The 19,119-nt window shown below is 39.2% G+C and overlaps 1 protein-coding gene across 3 annotated transcripts in view; it reads right to left on the reverse strand.

Annotated features, from left to right (window-relative positions):
• Positions 1-230: 230 nt before the first annotated feature.
• Positions 231-19,119, reverse strand: part of SLP1 (Calcineurin-like metallo-phosphoesterase superfamily protein) — a 363,036-nt gene continuing 344,147 nt past the window's right edge. For 2 of the 3 annotated variants that reach the window (XM_089437120.1, XM_089437118.1), the window contains one exon: positions 6,386-6,779. The gene's annotated coding sequence lies outside the window, so the exon portion shown is untranslated. Of the gene's footprint in view, positions 623-6,385; positions 6,780-19,119 lie in introns of those variants that run through there. The other variant, XM_089437119.1, reaches the window with a different exon arrangement.

Here is a 19,119-nt window from a genome sequence, read left to right on the forward strand (position 1 = left end):
CAAGCATATAAATCAGAAACTTAAACTAATGAAATCAAATAACAAATCAGATTCATTTACGGAAACATTAATACTTTCTTATGAAAGGTCATTCATTAATATTTCAAACATATTAACCTAATAATTTAATCTAATGAAATTCACAAACATAAAATAAAAACTTACCAAAACAAAAGTGTACTTGCTAGGCAATGGGGATCTTTCCAAGGATTTATAAGCACACCAAAATAGAAGTCAAATGTAGAGGATCAAAGAAGCTCCATTTTATTCATCATAATTTTCAAAGCACAATGGCTATAAGCTCATATGATCCAAAGCAAAACTATTCTAAATTCTACTGGGTTTTAAGATTCTAAAAATTAAGATTACAAGAAATGAAAATTACAAATGAAGGAGATAACACTCCTATTTATACAAAAGCTATGATACCAAACTCATAAATGTAGACCCACTATTCCCTCCTTTGATCCACATATTTCTCAACTAATGGTGACACATAACCCTATCCTCCATGATCTCCTCCATGAGGTCCATGATCTTCTCCATGAGGTCCATGATCTCCTCAAATTCGAATTTGAACATAGAGTACCACATAAAGATGCCTTGGAAGCTTCCTTTGTACCTACACATGTCAACAAAATCATTCTAATTGTTAAGTATAAGTATATGGATATTATTTTCTAAAGTTTAACCACAAATTCACTTAAAAATACTAAGAATTAATAATGTTTTGGAAAACACAATGGTAACCCATTTAATGATGAAAGTGAAGCTGATGTGGTGACATGGTGGTGGAATAGAGGTGAGAAAATGTGTGAATGGAGCGAAAGTGGATGTATTTTAAGGATAATTGTTAGGCCCAACCCAAACTAAAGGTATCGCATGTCCTCATGCAATCTATTACATTATCTTTTGATACTTGAGCTTTGGCTTAAACTTTGGATGATATCATTTACTTAACTTTTGCAAAGTGTTTTTGATGAATTGCAACTTGGTTGGTTCTTGTGTTTCAACCATATTTTGTTTGTTGCCTTCAATTTTAATGTATGAACTTTGCATAATGATAATTTGATTTTTACTGCAAAGTATTTTTGTTGGAATGCGTCATGGTTGGTTCTTGTGTAACAACCATGATTGTGTTGCATCCAATTAGCTTTTCAAGTACTTTTTAGAAAGCCATTTATATGCTCATGTAATAGTGAATATATTTTGAAGGTATGTGGGTTTTAGAATGTGATATATGAATATGGAAAAATATGAATGTGACAAAGTATGAATGTAAATGTATCCCCCCCAAACTGATGATTTTCACAATTTTATGGAATGATGAAAGGAAGTTTTTCCAAAAATTATCATTCTAGCTTTCAAGGAATTAAATGGTTAAAAGTTAGAAAATATCATACCTCAACTTACCCTTTCAAAAATGGATGAGAGTTGTGCATGTGTGGCTGCAAAATTCTGATCATAGTCTTCTTCACTTGGCTGTGAAAATGGTGGATGAAGTCGAAAAAGTGAATCTTTTATTGTTGTTGCATCTGCTGCTAAATCTGCTACTGGATCTTTTGTTGAATGTTCGGAATCTGCTGCTGAATGCGGCTGAAAATGTATAAGGCTTGGAAGGTATACAAAATTTAGAATTTACACTTCCCCCCCAGCCTTATTTTTTGACTTTTCCTCAAGTCATTTACATCAAAAACTGAAAAGTAATGAAAGTAAATCTGCTTCCTCTACTACAAAATGCTAGATCTTCAAGTCTTCAACCCTCGTTGGCACAATTCTTGTCATGTGAATAAATGTTTTAGTGTCGAACATAACAAGAAATTGTTAATTTAGTGGCCATTAATAGATGCCACTAGTCAACACGAGAGCTCCCATCTTTGGTGTGGATAAGAGTCAAGATGCCCCTAACACATCATTCTAAGTATGAATGAATTTGTTGTTGTCGAATACTTAGAAGATCCAACGAACAAGGGACATTGATGTATTCCCATTGTTAATCGGCATGATAGCTTGCCCTTAAGGCATGCAAGCTTCAAGGTGTTTTTAGAAAGATATTTAGACTCAAGGACTATGGACTCAGTGATTTACATAGAAGCAGGATTTTATTTGCAAACTTGTAAATGGAAATGGAAATGGAAAAGGAAACTGGAAAGTGGCGCAAAAAGCTTGTAAGTGAGCTACTTGGTTTTATTTGTGGGTTAGGAATGTATAATGACGTGTATGTGAAAAAAAAAAATAATAATAATGGATAATGACTCTTGCTGGGATAAAGTGAATTATGGCATGCTTTGACAAGTGGTGGGATTTACAATTTTTCCAAAGAGGTCGAAAAATCTCAAGAGTAACAAATAATATTTCTGGGCTTTGTGCTGAAATAGCTGAGGTTGACTAGCGTTGACCAACCACTTGTGGAAAGGTATTTCATCATCCTTGTACACTTAAGAACAACCCTCAAATCTTCGAATTTCCCAATCTGTCATGCAACCTATCAAACCATTAAACCCTTATAGGAAGTTACAAGAACTTGTGATTTTCTGGAAATGTCGTTCTTATGATCATGGTCTTGTTCTTTAGAATTTCTCATGAAACTAGTCTTTTGAAGACCAATTGTCGTCACAATTTAATCTCCTTAATGATAAGTTGATCATCTGAAACCTGCTAAAAAAACTTGGCATAAAGAACATAAATTCGTTCAAAAAGAGATGGCCATTCCCTTCCTGATTCTTATGCAAAAATTGTATGCCAAAATGAAATAGATTAAGGAATATCAAAAGCATAATTTTAGTCTAGTTCATGATGTTAATAACAATCTATTTTTAATAAAAATAACCATGAAAAGTAAATCAACTCCCTGTTTGTGTCCAATGACTCATAGAATGTGCATGTAAAAGCTTGGCATTATAGATTTTTTGTGTCCTGCAGATTAGTATGTTATATATAGCAACCAAGTAATTAATTCTTAGTGTAAATGTGGAAATGTTTCAACCCTTATGCTTGATTTTGATTTAGATATAAACTCGCTGCTCATTGTTGGTCTTCGCTTTCTCTGAGCCTTGCATAGGTGGTGCAATTATATGATTATGAAATCCATCACTTAAGAGTAAAATTGACATACCAGTGTCTTTGGTTCCAGTTTTCCCGCAATGAGTGTTGTCCAATATGAACTGGCTTGTTGAAACAAGACCCCAACATTGTTTGCATCACCATTAATGCAACTGAATCTGGATCTGTCCATGAAGCACCATTGAAAGCTACAACAAATTGTGCCAATGGAATATCATCGTCAATCATACACACCTTGGATCCAGTGAAGATAGCTAGTTCTTTCTCTATAAGCTGAGCTATAGTTACAGTATCTGTTGAAAGGTTTGTAAACAATTTCTTAGACAATTCCACTATGTCCTTATGCTTAATAGCACCAGCTGCAGATACAACCTGTATTATTCGTCACAAATAACATAATGGTGATTGAAATCTGCCAAATTAATCAACATGTGCAAATGACATCTTATGTTGCCCAAGACAACCAAGAATGCATATCTCATATGTGCTGCAATTTCACATTATTTAACATGATCATATACTAATGCGTCTTATTCGATCCTAATTCGATCCATTAAAAACAGTGACTATAAATTTACCTGATTCGATCCATCAATAACAGTGACTGTAAATATTATTATAGTCACACATTCACGTGAATGAAATGAATCCATTTAAAAAAACGCAATGGTTGAGAAAAGGACGCATTGAGCCCACTCACCTCAGGTGATTGGAAAGGATTATTTGGTTGCTAGTTCAAGATGGAAAACGTTTTTTATCAAAGGAGTTTGCCAGAAACGCGTAGCAATTTTGACACATCATTTTAAAACTCGATTTCTAGCCAAATAAAAACAAATTTCTAAAAAATAAAATGTGAGTTTTTCTCAGAACAGGGTCAGTTTTAAAACCCATAAATGATTTGCTCCAATTTGTAATCGATTGGGAGATATGCAGGGTTCTCTGGAGCCTTATTTGGCAAACTGCGTGAGAAAAAAACGGCTTTTAATGGAGAGACAGTTGCGGCCATTCAGTTTTCTCCTGCAAACAATCTGCCAAGAATCTATCTCCCTGATCTATTGATCCAAATGTGCCCCCTCCGTGCGTGTGTGTCCTGATACAGAGTATGGCTTCATGTTTTATAACCATGTTGGCTCACCAGCAAATCCTTGGTCCATTATATGGTAGAATTTGTATACAGTGATGTTGAATTAATTTCTTTCTGTAGCTGATGTTTTCTGTGTTTATAATAATGTATTAACTGGGCTTCCCCTTTCCAGGTTTGATTCCTGCTGCCAACGTTTTCTCTAGTGTCCTGTATTAGCACTTTTGTTTCCAAACTGCTCAGGCATAATTCAAATTTGGTAAATTGGAGAGTAAGAGGAATTAGCATCACAACTTTGGTAACATCGATCTTAATTTATAGCTGCATGGACTGTTGACAATACACCTCTCACGCAATTTATTGCTCTTCGCTTGAATTACAAAGGTGGAAAACTAAAGACTAGAAAATTGGTGATAGTCCAATTTTTATGTTTATGCGGCCGACTGTTAAAAGCAAAAAAAAAAGGTGGAACTTTTCACTAACCTCAGAAGTTTCTATGATGAGTTTATGTTTTGGTAAGGAAGCTGCATTGTGAGCATATTCATAACAGCAAATAAATCTGAGTAACACCGTTGGTTCGCTAACAATTTTCAGAGAATGCGCCACACAAACTGGTTGGCATAAATAGATCACTACATTGAGAAATTATAATGGATTTCAATACCCCGTCTCGCAGGTTAGAAGGTAACACAGTTTATGGGGTGAGAGAGGCTAGAACTCTCCACCTCAGGATTTCTCAGATAAGCTATGAGGCCTACAAGCTAGCCAACTGCGCCACCACCCCTGCTGTTGTTGTGGCCAACAGTAAATTAATTAAAATCATCTTGATCTTCAGGCCAGTAGCAAATTAATTAATTAAAACCACCTAAACCTGATACCTACACGATGTAGAGGTAGATGTCAAGGTTGGGGTTTTCTTAGTGAATCACTGCTTTCCTTTCTTGAAACCGAAAATAAAGAATTTCTTAAAAATGATTTCGATTTCTTATAATGCTTGTAGTTTTAATGATTTGTGCAAATTCCTAACAAGATATTTTTATTTGATTTTGAAAATAAATCAAGAGATTTTCTGATCTTCCTGATCGCTCGAAGCGCAGGAAGAGAGCATACTAACCTATTGATTTTTTTTTTTATTTTTTTTTTGCAGGTTAGTGTGGATGAAGTGACACTTACTTAAATTTATTCATGAGAAATGTGGATGATTTTTATTATTTTTATTTTTTTAGAAATAAGACTAAAGGAAAACTTTACGAGATCTCATTTTATTTTCTCTAATCTATTCTACCTTTAACTTGAAAGATTTTTTTTTATTTCCTAGGTAAAAGAATGCTTCCAGTGAAGCCATCTACGGACTAAAAATTCAAAAATGCTCACATCTAGATTTAAAGTTTTTACCTGATTATTTGCAAGTATGTGAGTAACCTGTCTTATTCTTGGAGTTGGTGCAAGGTTCTTTTGAAACCAATCTTCAATATTGTTCTTGCTCTCCAAGAAGTACCTGTTCAACATTTTCAATTTTCTCATCCGTAGATGGATTAGTAAGAAATGGGGGGTTTAAAAACTGAATTTGAAACTAACTAAGTACGAAAAAAAATCAAAAAGCTCAAACTTGAACTCCTTTATGAAGATCTTGTTGTCACCAGGTTTCACAAGTTAGTCCATAAAAATAAATTGTAGTAAAAATAACTTCCTAAGTCTATCTCCAAATCATCCTCCCCGGCAATGGCGCCAAAACGTTGGGCTTAAAATGCGGATGCAAATTAGAGTTTCATTTACTATCAATTCGAGTAAGTAAACTTTGAGGATCATCCAATATATATGGACTTAGAGACAAACTAAACTAAGCCAGGTGAAGAAATACTAAAGCTCCCTTACAGGAGACTGTTCATTAATATTTTTAATCAACTATTTAAACTAATGAAATTAAAGCTCTTTAAACATAATTCTGATTGATTGCATGAAATATTAAAGTTCTCTTACAAGAGACTATTCGTTTATCTCAAGCATATAAATCAAAAACTTAAACTAATGAAATCAAATAACAAATCAGATTCATTAAAGGAAACATTAATACTTTCTTACGAAAGGTCATTCATTAATATTTCAAACATATGAACCTAATAATTTAATCTAATGAAATTTACAAACATAAAATAAAAACTTACCAAAACAAAAGTGTACTTGCTAGGCAATGGGGATCCTTCCAAGGATTCACAAGAACACCAAAAAAGAAGTCAAATGTAGAGGATCAAAGAAGCTCCATTTTATTCATCATAATTTTCAAATTACAATGGCTATAAGCTCATATGATCCAAACCAAAACTATTCTAAATTCTACTAGGTTCTAAGATTCTAAAAATTAAGATTACAAATTAAGATTACAAGAAATGAAAATTACAAATGAAGGAGATAACACTCATATTTATACAAAAGCTATGATAACAAACTCATAAATGTAGACCCACTATTCCCTCCTTTGATCCACATATTTCTCAACCAATGGTGACACATAACCCTATCCTCCATGATCTCCTCCATGAGGTCCATGATCTTCTCCATGAGGTCCATGATCTCCTCAAATTTGAATTTGAACATAGAGTGCCACATAAAGATGCCTTGGAAGCTTCCTTTGTACCTACACATGTCAACAAACTCATTCGAATTGTTAGTTTTAAGTATATGGACATTATTTTCTAAAGTTTAACCACAAATTCACTTAAAAATACTAAGAATTAATAATGTTTTGAAAAACACAATGGTAACCCATTTAATGATGAAAGTGAAGCTAATGTGGTGACATGGTGGTGGAATAGAGATGAGAAAATGTGTGAATGGAGTGAAAGTGGATGTATTTTAAGGATAATTGTTAGGCCCAACACCAGGCTAGATATTTGCTATGCTGTCAACACCCTCAGTCAGTTCATGGTGGAACCAAAGAGGGCACACTAGGCAGTAGCCAAACATGTTCTCAGGTATTTACAGGGAACAGTTGATTATGGGCTCTTATACACCAAGGGGAAGGATATCAAGTTGAGTGGATTTACTGATGCACATTGGGCAGGAAGTTCAGTGGATTGGAAAAGTACCTCTGGGTACTGTTTCAACGTTGGATCAGGAATGACCTCCTGGTGCAGTAGGAAATAGAAGTTCATGGCTCTGAGCTCATCTGAGGCAGAATATATGCCAGCAAGCACAACTTCGTGTGAGGCCATATGGCTTAGAAAATTGCTAGTGAACCTATTCAAAAGAAATATGGAGGCAACCTGGATCATGTGTGATAATCAGAGTTGCATCAAACTCTCTGAAAATCCAATATTTCATGATAGGTCGAAGCATATTGATATACGGTGTCACTTTGTGAGAGACTATGTCCAACAAGGAGTTGTACAATTGAGCTACACTCCTACAGGAGAACAGTTGGCAGATATCCTTACCAAGGCCCTTGGAAAGTCAAAATTTGAATACTTCAGGGAAAAGATGGGGATGGTAAAGAACCCCTTGCAGAAGTAGAAATGAGTGTGTTAGCAACACGAATGAAGAGGGAGTTGCAGTGTTGGGAGAAAGGACCAGCAACATCACAAATGCAAAGGGAGTTGTCGTACAGATGTAGCAGCGGCATTAGCAGAGTCATGGGCAGCAGTACAGGATGCAGTGGTGCAGAGGATGTTAGGCAGGGAGGCTTAGCATTAGCACAAGGACCGATGCCAGATGATTAGAGTGATACTCAGTAAGGAGTATTACTAGAGCACAATCCTCGCTAAGAGGGAGTGTTGATTTGGGGTAGCATCGAATGTGCTCTAGCCACGAAAATTGGTGGAGAGGATAAGGCACATGAAATCTCCAATACCCAGAAAGGGTTTGGGCAAATTCTAAACAATTTGGGAGATATTAAAATAATTAATATTTTTAATTGAGTCCCTAAGTCTAAACTTAGGGAAAATAAAATATTAATGTGTATTAATATAAAACTTTTTTAGAATGGTCCAAAAGTCATGGATCAAGCCAGATCTAATCTTAGCTATTGATTAGGGACTTAATCTCGGTCGTTGATTTGTCAACAAGAAAAGTATAAGAGGAGGCTTGAGGCCACTTGGAGAACACACTGAGGGAGACTAGTCAATTCAATTTCTGGAGCGGGGTTAGCTGAGAAATTGAACCAATGGTCCAGAGAGCAGTCAAGAGGTAGCAAGTATGGAATGGGAGATCAGCACAGAGGTAGGAAAGGCAGACACAGGGCCAGAGGGAGCCACGCAGAGGCAGCAGAGATTAAGTGGAGCCAGCAGGGCCTACATCATCCACGCAGATGCTGCAGGAGTGAAGCAAAAGGCCAAAGAGGTTGCACAGAGTCTCAATAGGCTGATGCAGACGGTTTCAAGTCACGCAGAGGTCAGTAGGGTTGACGCGGGGTTCAGAAGAAGTGCTAGAAAATGTCTATCTGTGGGTAAGCTAATTTGGCACCCTGTTATACTAGAAAATTGCTGAATAATAAAATCCTCCCTTGCTACATCGGTTTTCCCACATTGGGTTTTTTCCGAGGACATTAGTCCAAAATAACTATGTCAATGTGTTGATTCTTGTGCATATGTTTGTTTCTGTATTACGGTGTGATATCTACAGTTGTATTTATTTTAATGTTTATTGAAGTAATTTCATGAATAACTTATGGTGAAATAAGTACGAAAAGTAAATCAGTGGTTGCAGTGATAGAATTTTCACGAGGAAGGTTTGTTGGTCTAGGGTCTTGGTCTATCTCATTTGAATTACTAAAGGAAGAGTTCTGGACTGGGTTTTCCCCTATATAAGGGTTTTGTATTCGCTGTGCACCTACATCTATTGTGCTTGATTTTCGTGTTTTGGTTTTGGTAATTTCTTGATGAACTAAGATAAAAGAAGAACATAAGAAAGTTAATAATAATTCAAACAAAACACGAGTAATTATCAACAAGAGAAAATATTTCTGTCTTTCCGATTTTCTAACATCGTATCAAAGCTAAGGTGACGAAGGAAGAAAAAAGCAGGTTAAAAGTTCTATTGAGGAAAACAGAGATCAAGAGAAAGGTCATTAAAGGAGATCATATAAGGAGATAAGTCTACTATCTACAGGAACTATGTCAAATTCAATGAAGGAAGAAAACAAATTAGAAGGAGCCTCCAACTACAGGGCCTGGAAAAAGTGGATAAACCTCATTCTTGAAAAGAACAATGTTTTGAATCTCGTTCAAGGAAACTACAAATGAATCAAGTGAAGTAGAAAAAGCAAAGTTTAGAGAAATCGAAATCTTTGTTATGAACCTTATAGTGGATGGAGTTAAGATTAACCTAATTCCATACATATCCAACAAAAATTCCGCTCAAGAAATGTATGAGGCTCTCTCCAAGTTATTCACAATCAAGAACATTGGTTAAATAGCAAGCCTCAAGAATGAACTAAGAACTATTAAGATGACAAATGAAGATACCATTTCATCATATTTTGTAAGGATATCTAGAATCAGAGGTGAACTCCAAGCAATAGATGAAGTTGTCCCACAAAAGGAGCTCGTAATCACTGCCCTTCTAGGATTGCCAAAATCTTGGAGTGCTTTTGCATCAGAACTTAACAGCTGGAAGGATAATCCAACATTTGAAAAAATGTGGAATGCATGTAATCAAGAAGAAGCCAGAATATCATTAGTAAACAACAAGAAGGAGGAAGAAGAAAACACCTCAAATGCTTATTCTGCTCATCACAAGAAGAAGCAAACGTTCAAGAAGTTCAAAGGACCAAAGAATGAAGTGGACCTATCCAAGATTGAATGTTATAATTGTCACAAGATGTGTCACTACAAAATCCATTGTCAAGAGAATCCAAGAAATAAGAAAAGAGAGAGGGAATATGCGAATGTTGTTGATGACAAGGTTACTTGGGAGCGGGAGCGACATTTTCAGAAGCTCAAAGTTTGGGAGTGATTTGGGGAGCGATTTTTTATGTAAAATATATATTTTTTATTTTTTATATTTGGATGCATATATGCCAATAAAAGCATGTAGAATTATGAATTAGATATAAAAAGCATCAAAAACATAGATTGAACCATATAACTACAATCATCTAGAAGTTATATTCTTCATCAACCACGTCCACAAGTTAGTAACATAGTAACACAACATATTGAGTCTCATGTTTCATCAATCTTAAAGTTTCAAGCTTTCAAAATTCAATATATAACATGTATCATCATTGATCACCAAAGTTGTACTCGTAAGCTAAGTGTAACCATTACAACAAATAACATCTAACATGAAATGAAATGTTATAAAATGAAATGAAATGAAAAAACTTTCACGAAGCATCATATTCATAATTCATTACCAACGAGTTATAATTGCCAACTTCAAACTTCAAACTTAAATTGTCATATATTGTTTACAAAAAAGATCATAATAAATATGAAAGACTCAACCATTATAAAGACTACTAGAAAGTAGAAAAGACAAGTAAATCTATTATCTATTGCTAATGCTTGGGCCTCTTGCTACCACGAGAAATGCCTAATTTTTTAGTCTTGTTGGAAAATCAGGATCTTTGTCACTAATATCACCCTCTAAGCATTAATATCCAAAGGTATCTTTGTCATTACCTCTGGATCTGTATGGGGATCTTTGTCATTAATATCACCCTCTAAGCATTAACATAAAATAGAAAAAATATAGCATGTCAAGTTAAGATTTTGTTTGAGTGATGGGTACATTTTTAGTAGGGTCATTATAAAGGAGTTTGACAACCAATGTCACTAATATCAAGGTACATAGAGGGATTGGTGCTCTTGATTAAATACGAGTTCCATACCCTAATACATGACAAAATCCAATGGAAACATTGCAATCCCCCCAATCCTGAAATCCTGAAAAACTAATAAGTCTGTTGGATTTTGAATGAAATCTAAAATTCTACTCTCTATATGAAATCCAATGAGGTCGAAACCACTCTCAAACATCCTGAGTCATTTCATAGTAATGTTAAAAATAAGTAAAAGGATGACTTTTACTTTAAGAATTTAACATTACCATGAATCACATATCAATATTAGGGCCATAGGCTTGATCATTAGGCTTCCCCACTCAAAAAATATTTCTTTCTTTGAAAAAAATTTGCATTTGGAATGTTACTGCAAAAACATTTTTGCAAAAAAGACTAGGGAGCTCCCCTAATCACTCCCTAAAAACCAGGGAGCATTTTCTTTTAAAGGGAGCGTGCTCCCGACTAGCTCCTGAGTGGAGCACAAATTGGGAGCGGGTTCGTGGGGGGGGGGGAGGGACGAGCTCCCCGGAAACCTTGGCTGATGAAGATCCACCTAAGAAGTGTGAAAAATTGTACTGCAATGATTGATTTATTTCTCCTACTTATTTACAATAATAAGTTATTTATCAATGCTTCAGTAAATATCAAAATTAATTCAGCTGCAAACTTCACAAATTATAAAATGAGAAAAGCAAGAGAAACACCAACACATGAACAATCACATTGACACACTTGTTTTTGGACAATAGTCCCCAGAAAAACCCAATGCGGGAAAATCGGTGCAACAGTTCTAAGGGTTTCTATTATTGGCAGTAAATTTCTAAATACAATCTGGATGCCTCAGAGAAATGGCAATTGTGAAAATTTCTGAATCTACACATCAGAAATCCTACTGCAATCACTGGTTTGCCATCTCCTACTTGTTTTTACATTCAACACGTTATTTAATTATTTAAATAGCAATGAAAACACTATTGCAGACTACACATACATACAAATCATGAATTGAAATAGAATGAGACAAATACACAAGGGACACCATTATTTTTGGACAAACGTCCCTGGAAAAACCCAATGCGGGAAAATCGGTGCAGCAGCTCTGAGGGTTTTCTATTATTAAGTAGTAGTTCTTAATACAACTCTGGATGCCCTCTTGGCTATCCAGTTACAGAGATAAAAATATACTGGCAAAAACCTAAGTGAGATTACCTCACTTCACCCGAAAAAATCTCTCAGTTCCGGCAACTGGACTGGTTGTCCCCAGCTACAACTGTATTGCCCCGTCGCAGTAGCTATGTCGGCCTGCATGGAGCACACTGGGACACTGCGTTAGCATTGCGCTGCCTCCTCTGCCTCCTAGAGCTCTGACATTAGCCTTCTCGGTTGATCCTGCTACTCCCCGACTGAATTCGGATTTTTGCTAGAGGGTGGCTCTACCCCAGCCCTAGAAAGGCGTGGGCCCTTCCTAGCCCAGCGTCAGTCTCCCTGGGTCTGCGCTGCCTCCTTTGGCATCTCTTTGCCTCTCTCTACTGTGTATTCGAGGTCCTGGAGAAGATCCTCCAACCTCAACTATCCCTGCCCCTCTGCTGCAACAGATCACTTGTTCAATTTTCTCAGCAAACCTCACCCCAAAAAAATCGAACTGACTGATCTCTCAAGTGTATCTCCAACTGACCCTCAAGCCCCCTCTTATAATTTTCCTGTTGATGAATCAACAGCCGAAATTAAGTCCCTAATCAATGGCTAAGATTAAAACAGACTTGATCCTCGTCACTTAGAAGTTTCTCACCCATATTCTTATTAATACCCATTAGTATTTTTATTTTCCTAAGTTTAGACTCAGGGACCCTTTAAAAATATTAATTATTTTAATAACTCCCCATCCGTGTGGAATTTCTCCAAATGATTTCTGGGTTCTAGAGATCTCATGTATTCTAGCCCCTCCACAAAATTTTGGAGCTAGAGCACATCCGATGCTACCCAAAATCAACACTCCCTCTTAGCAAGGAATGTGCTCTAGTAACACTTCTCAACAGAAGTACTACACTGATCCACTGCATCGGTCCTCTGTGTTGCTGATGCTTGGCCTAATGCCCTTCATCCACTGCACTGTTTCTTCCTGTACTGTTGCCCATGACTCTGCCACTTTCACTGCTACATCTATACTACAGCTCCCTCTCAAAATGTTGCCTCATGCTGCCAATAGCAATACCACTGCTAACTGTTGCATTGCAACTTAGTTGGTGAGAAATAAGAAACTAAAACTTCACCCAAAAACGGACATGCTGGTTAGTCTGGATGCCTCGTGATGTTGAACCTACCTTTGCTGCTAATCTGTGTTGACCCTCTGCTGCTACAAACTGTTATATGCCTCTCGCACTGCTACAACATCCACTGCATTGTCGCACTGCTACAACATCCACTGCATTGTCTCAGACTTTGCCACTCTAGCTCTGCCACTATCACTCCATCACACGTCGCTCCTACCGGCACTTGTCATTTTGCTACTATCGTTAAGGGCTCCAATGATCGTATGTGATCTGAGAGTTTGGGCACCTCAAGGATCCTACCCTTGTTCATGTAGTCCTCTCGACTACAACTCCATGTCACCCCACCTCTTCTCCAGAGGTGCATGAGCACTCATGGCACAATTGTCATCCTCACCTTCCCTGTCAGCTTTCGCTCGAGAAACGTTCGATTCAAAAGCTTCCTCCTTTCGCTTCTTCCGGGGGCACTGAGTGGCATAATGTCTAAGTTCCCCACACTTGAAGCATCTAACCTTGAAAATATCCTCCTTCTTCCGTTGTCGCTGCCCTTGCTGTCCCTTGTTGAAATTTGGTACCGGAGGACAGATGGTTCCCTAAGAATGTAAAATTAGAAAGGAAAAGTGACTTTGGAAATAAATGACTAAGTGGGTCTTTATTAAAGTGGGGTGAATTAAAAAAAATAGAAAGTGAGATTTAAATGAGCATTTAATCTCAACCCTAGATCTCAATCTATTTCAGTCATTCGATTTAGGGATTACCCAAAAGTCACTTAGGGTTAGATTAAGGGAGGAAAAGGAGGAAAAGGTCATTCATTCTTTCATGAGCAGATTGAGAGAAGGAGAGCAAGAGAGCAAGGGAGATTTCTGGACAGTGAGGAGAAGGAGGCAGCAGCTTGGCACACATTCCAAGGCAGAGTTTCAGCAAGTCCGTACAGCGGAGTTTCAGCAAGTCCGTACAGCGGAGTTTCAGCAAGTCCGTACAGCTGAGTTTCAGCAAGTCGAGGGCAGAAATCCGTACAGTTGTACTGCTATTTTTTCCGAGGAGGCCGTACAGCATTTATTGTTGTTCTGTTTTGTTGTTTGCAAGTTTTCCCAGTTGGCTGTGAGGCACAGAAAACGAGATAAGTTGTAAAATTTGCTTGTTGATTTTTTGTTGAATATTTCTCACTGTAAAAAGCATTTTTCAGAAATAAGAAAGAGCTCTCGGATTGGTTTTCCCCAAGAGTTGTAGGGGGCTTTTCCAGGGTCACCTTGACCAAAAATCACTGTGTTTAAATGAGTTAAATGGCTGTTTGTATGTGCTGATTTTTATATTTCTGCATTTTCCAGCATTTTGTAAAATTTCCAGAATTTGTGTTTTCAGCGAAATTTATTTTCCAGTTGTTGAATGTATGGATATGGGAAAGGGCATTTAAGTATTTTGAAGAAATAAGGTGAAACTGAAAACCGGGGTGCGAAATGAGAAATTTCTACATGGTATCAGAGCTTGAGCGCTGAAGTGTAGTTTGGGACAGCAAGGAGGAAAATTACAGTCTGCTGATTTTTCACTCAAAAAATTCCAGCAAGCTGATTTTTTTACAAACAGCAGTTTTATCTTTACTACAGCAGTGCTATTTTTCAATTTTAGGACGGCAGGATATCATTGGGATTGAGGGTGGAGGATAGGTTGGATGGGCATAACAATTATAGCGTTTGGAAGGAGAGAATGCAGAGTATCTTTGAGGAGGCCGAAGTCTGAGACATCATGGTGCATACCACACAGAACCCTGTTGTTGTGCCTACTGATGCCACTCAGTTGGCTGAGTATAATAAAAAGAACAATAAGGGTAAGAGACTAATTCTAGACGAAGTCAAAGACCATTGCATTCCTCATGTGAGAGGAAAGAGAAATGCCCATGAGATGTGGACAGCATTGTCCAATCTCTACCAGAGTACCAATGAGAACCGGAAAATGGTCCTGAAGGAGAAGTTGAAGACTATTAAGATGGGTAATGATAGTGCAGTTGGATATCTCACAAAGATTACTAATGTGAGAGATGAGTTGGCAGTAGTTGGAGAGGTCATTCCATCCACTGAGTTGGTGCGGATTGCAGTGAGTGGCCTTCCCCATTCATGGATGAACTTTGCTGATGGGGTTTGTGCACGTGAGACCCTTCTCACATGGGAGAGGTTTTGGGATGATTGCATTCAGACAGAGATTAGGGAAGGTCAGCTTGGGGCAGCCAAGCCAGTTGAGCAGGATGAGGATGTAGCACTGGTGGCAAGAGGCAAGAAAGGCAAAAGGAAGAAGCAAGCTTCCACAAGCAATAGCGGGGACAAAGGCAAAGGTAAAGGTAAACAGGATAATACACAGAAGGACTATTCCAAGGTGAAGTGTTAGAATTGTCAAAAGATGGGACACTATGTAGTTGTGTGTTCGGAGAAGAAGAAGAAGGGGAAGAATCAGAGCATGGCAGCTTCAACAAAGGTTGAGGACTTTGCAGATCGTTTTGACCGGGAGTTTGCGTTCACTGCGTGTAAGTCCTCTAGAGCAGGATCACCTGCCACACAGGTTCAGAGGGAGCATGCTTTTCCCTTGATTAGCAAAGCATCTTCGAGTATCTGGTATGTGGATAGTGGGGCTTCACATCACATGACAGGAGTCTGTGAGTACTTCTCAGAGCTTTTAGAGAGTGGCACTGATATAGAGGTAGTACTCGGTGATGACAGAGTTGTTAGAGCAATCGGGGTGGGGACACTGAAATTTCAAAGGGAGTCCAAACCTCCCTTGAAGGTGACAGATGTTCTTTATGTGCCAGGGATGAGGAAGAACCGCATATCCATCTCAGCTTTGGAGGATAGAGGATATGAGGTACTGTTCAGGGGAGGACAGGTGTTGATGTATCCCAAGGGCACTCCAGCTGATTCAGCTAGAGTGATAGGCGTACACCATGCAAAGGTGTACAAGTTTGCATTCCAGCCCCTTTTGGCATTGAGCAGTAGTACTGACAGCAGAGCTAGCAGTTCTGAGCTGTGTGAGATTTGGCACCGCAAGATGGGGCATATGTATCATGGAACCTTGAGGACATTGCGGGAGATCACTACAGGCGTGCCAAATTTCAATACTGATCACTTTGATACTTGCAAAGGATGTGCGATGGGCAAGTTTGCCAAATCCCCTTTTCCCAGTAGTGACAGCATAGCGACTAGGATACTTGATTTGATGCATTCCGATGTAAGCGGTCGGATGTCTCATGTTTCCTTGAGTGGATATGAGTACTATGTTTTATTCATTGATGATCACTCCAGGAGAACCTGGATTTATTTCTTGAAGACCAAGAGTGAGGTCTTCAAGCAGTTTCAGGAGTTTAGAGCTCTTGTGGAGACACAGACAGGTCGGAAGATCAAGTCCCTGAGGTCGGACAATGGGGGAGAGTACACCCTTGGAGAGTTTGTTGACTATTGTGCGAAGGCAGGCATTAGGAGGGAGTTCACTGTGCCTTACAACCCCCAGCAGAACGGGGTTGCGGAGAGGAAGAACAGATCCATCGTAGGGGCTGCCAAAGCCATGTTACATGATCAGGGGTTGCCATTGTTCTTGTGGGCAGAAGCCTGCAACACAGCTGTTTATTTGCAGAACAAGAGTCCGCATCATGCCTTGGGGCACATGACTCCGGAGGAGCCTTTTTCTGGGAAGAAGCCTGATATTGGTCATCTTCATATCTTTGGATGCATTACATACTCCTACATACCCAAGGAGAAGAGGACCAAACTAGAGCCCACCACAGAGAAGGGTATCTTTGTGGGCTACAGTGAGACTTCAAAGGCCTTTCGGATTTACATTCCTGCAGAGAGGAAAGTTGTTGTCAGGCGAGATGTGAAGTTCAAGGAGGACAGGGCCTTTAGGAGGTCACGGGAGTTAGAGTATCTGGATCAGCCAGACCCTCAGTAGCAGTTGAGTCAGTCACAGGGATCCAATGGGCAGGGATCAGGAGGATCCGGAGGTACATCTATGAGGATGTCAAGTCCGTCAGTGAGCAGTGGCTCGTCGAGCCAGAGGGGTGGTGCTTCGGGCAGCATGCAGAGCAGTTCACTAGGGAGTCCACTGATGCACAGTTCACACGGTACCTCAGCTTCTACAGGTTCAGGTGCAGGCAAGAGGACAGCAGACAGACACTCAGGAGTTCAGGCTCCTGATGATGAGGAGGAGGAGTTTCATTCTCCTATGGGAGAAGTGCGCTAAGGGAAGAGGAAGCCCAAGTGGCTTCAGGACACCTTGAGAGATGCCACATCTGTTGCTGAGCCTAAGAGGCCGGTCAAAGAGAGTAGACCACCTGAGAGGTTTTGTAGCTATATGGCAATGGTTACCAGCATCCTTGACTTTGAGCCTTCTAGCTATGAGGAGGTAGCTAGCCATGCAGGAGGAGTATTCTTCTATCATGAAGAATGATGTTTGGGAGGTGGTGCCGAGGCCTGAGGGCAAATCCGTGGTTACTTCCAGGTGGCTTTACAAGGTAAAGCATGTTGCAGATGGCAGCATTGAGAAATTCAAAGCGAGGTTTGTGGCTAGAGAGTTCTCCCAGGTAGAGGGAGCTGATTATGAGGAGACCTTCACTCCCGTGGCTCGATATACTTCGATCCGCTCCATTATATTGATAGCAGCAGAGATGGGTTGGAAGATCCACCAGATGGATGTGAAGACTACATTTCTCAATGGCTTCATACAGGAGGAGGTGTACATTGAGCAGCCACAGGGCTTTGAGGTGCATGGGAAGGAGTCCCATGTGTGCAGACTAAAGAAGGCCCTTTATGGCCTGAAGCAAGCTCCCAGAGCTTGGTACTCTAGGATAGATACATACTTGCAGGGGATGGGTTTCACAAAGAGTGAGGCAGATCTGAACCTTTACTTTATTGTGATAGGTGAGGAGCCTCTCATTCTGGTGCTGTATGTGGATGACTTGGTCATTACAGGTGCAGAGAGACTCATAGAGCACTGCAAGAGAGATCTTGCGACGGAGTTTGAGATGAACGACATCGACTTGATGCATTACTTTTTGGGTTTGGAGGTGTGGCAGGAGGAGGGGCATTTCTTCCTGGGGCAGGGGAAGTATATTGTGGACATCCTTGGCAGATTCCACATGGAGGATTGTAGACCCATGTTGACACCGATGATCACCAGCTGGAAGAAGCTTCATGCTTCGGATTCCGAGTTGGTGGATCCCACATTGTACAAGCAGCTGATTGGTTCCTTGATGTATTTGGTCAACACTAGACCAGATATTTGTTCTGCAGTCAACACGATGAGTCAGTTTATGTGTGAGCCTAGGAAGGTTCATTGGGTGGCTACAAAACACATTTTGTGGTACTTGCAGGGGACAATGAATTATGGTCTGGACTACAGATAGGGGGATGGAGTGAGATTGGCAGGTTATACTGATTCTAATTGGGCAGGTTGTGCTTCTGATAGGAAGAGCACTTCAGGGTGTTGTTTTGGGTTGGGTTCAACAGTAGTGTCCTGGTTTAGCCAGAAGCAGCAATCAGTAGCATTGAGTTCAGCAGAAGCAGAGTATATGGCAGCCAGTCTAGCTAGTTGTGAGGCCATCTGGCTTCGCAAAATGTTGTTTGGCTTATTTGGTCAACCGTTGAGACCTTCAGTGATTTACTATGATAATCAGAGTTGCATTAAACTCACGGAGAATCCAGTATTTTATGACAGGTCAAAGTATATCGGGATCAAATATCATTTCATCAGAGACTGTGTTCAGAAGGGCGCTGTGAAGCTTGAGTATAATCCCACTGATGAGCAGGTTGCAGATATTCTTACCAAAGCCTTACCAGGGGGCAAGCATGACCACTTCAAAAACAAGATGGGTGTGGTGAGGAACACCTTCCTCAGTAAGAGGGAGTGTTGAAATTTGGTACCGGAGGACAGGTGGTTCCCTAAGACTT

Source organism: Pinus tabuliformis, chromosome 5_2 (assembly GCF_031772625.1).
Source record: "Pinus tabuliformis cultivar Carrire ecotype Pingquan chromosome 5_2, CPIR1, whole genome shotgun sequence".
Taxonomy (NCBI): domain Eukaryota; kingdom Viridiplantae; phylum Streptophyta; class Pinopsida; order Pinales; family Pinaceae; genus Pinus; species Pinus tabuliformis.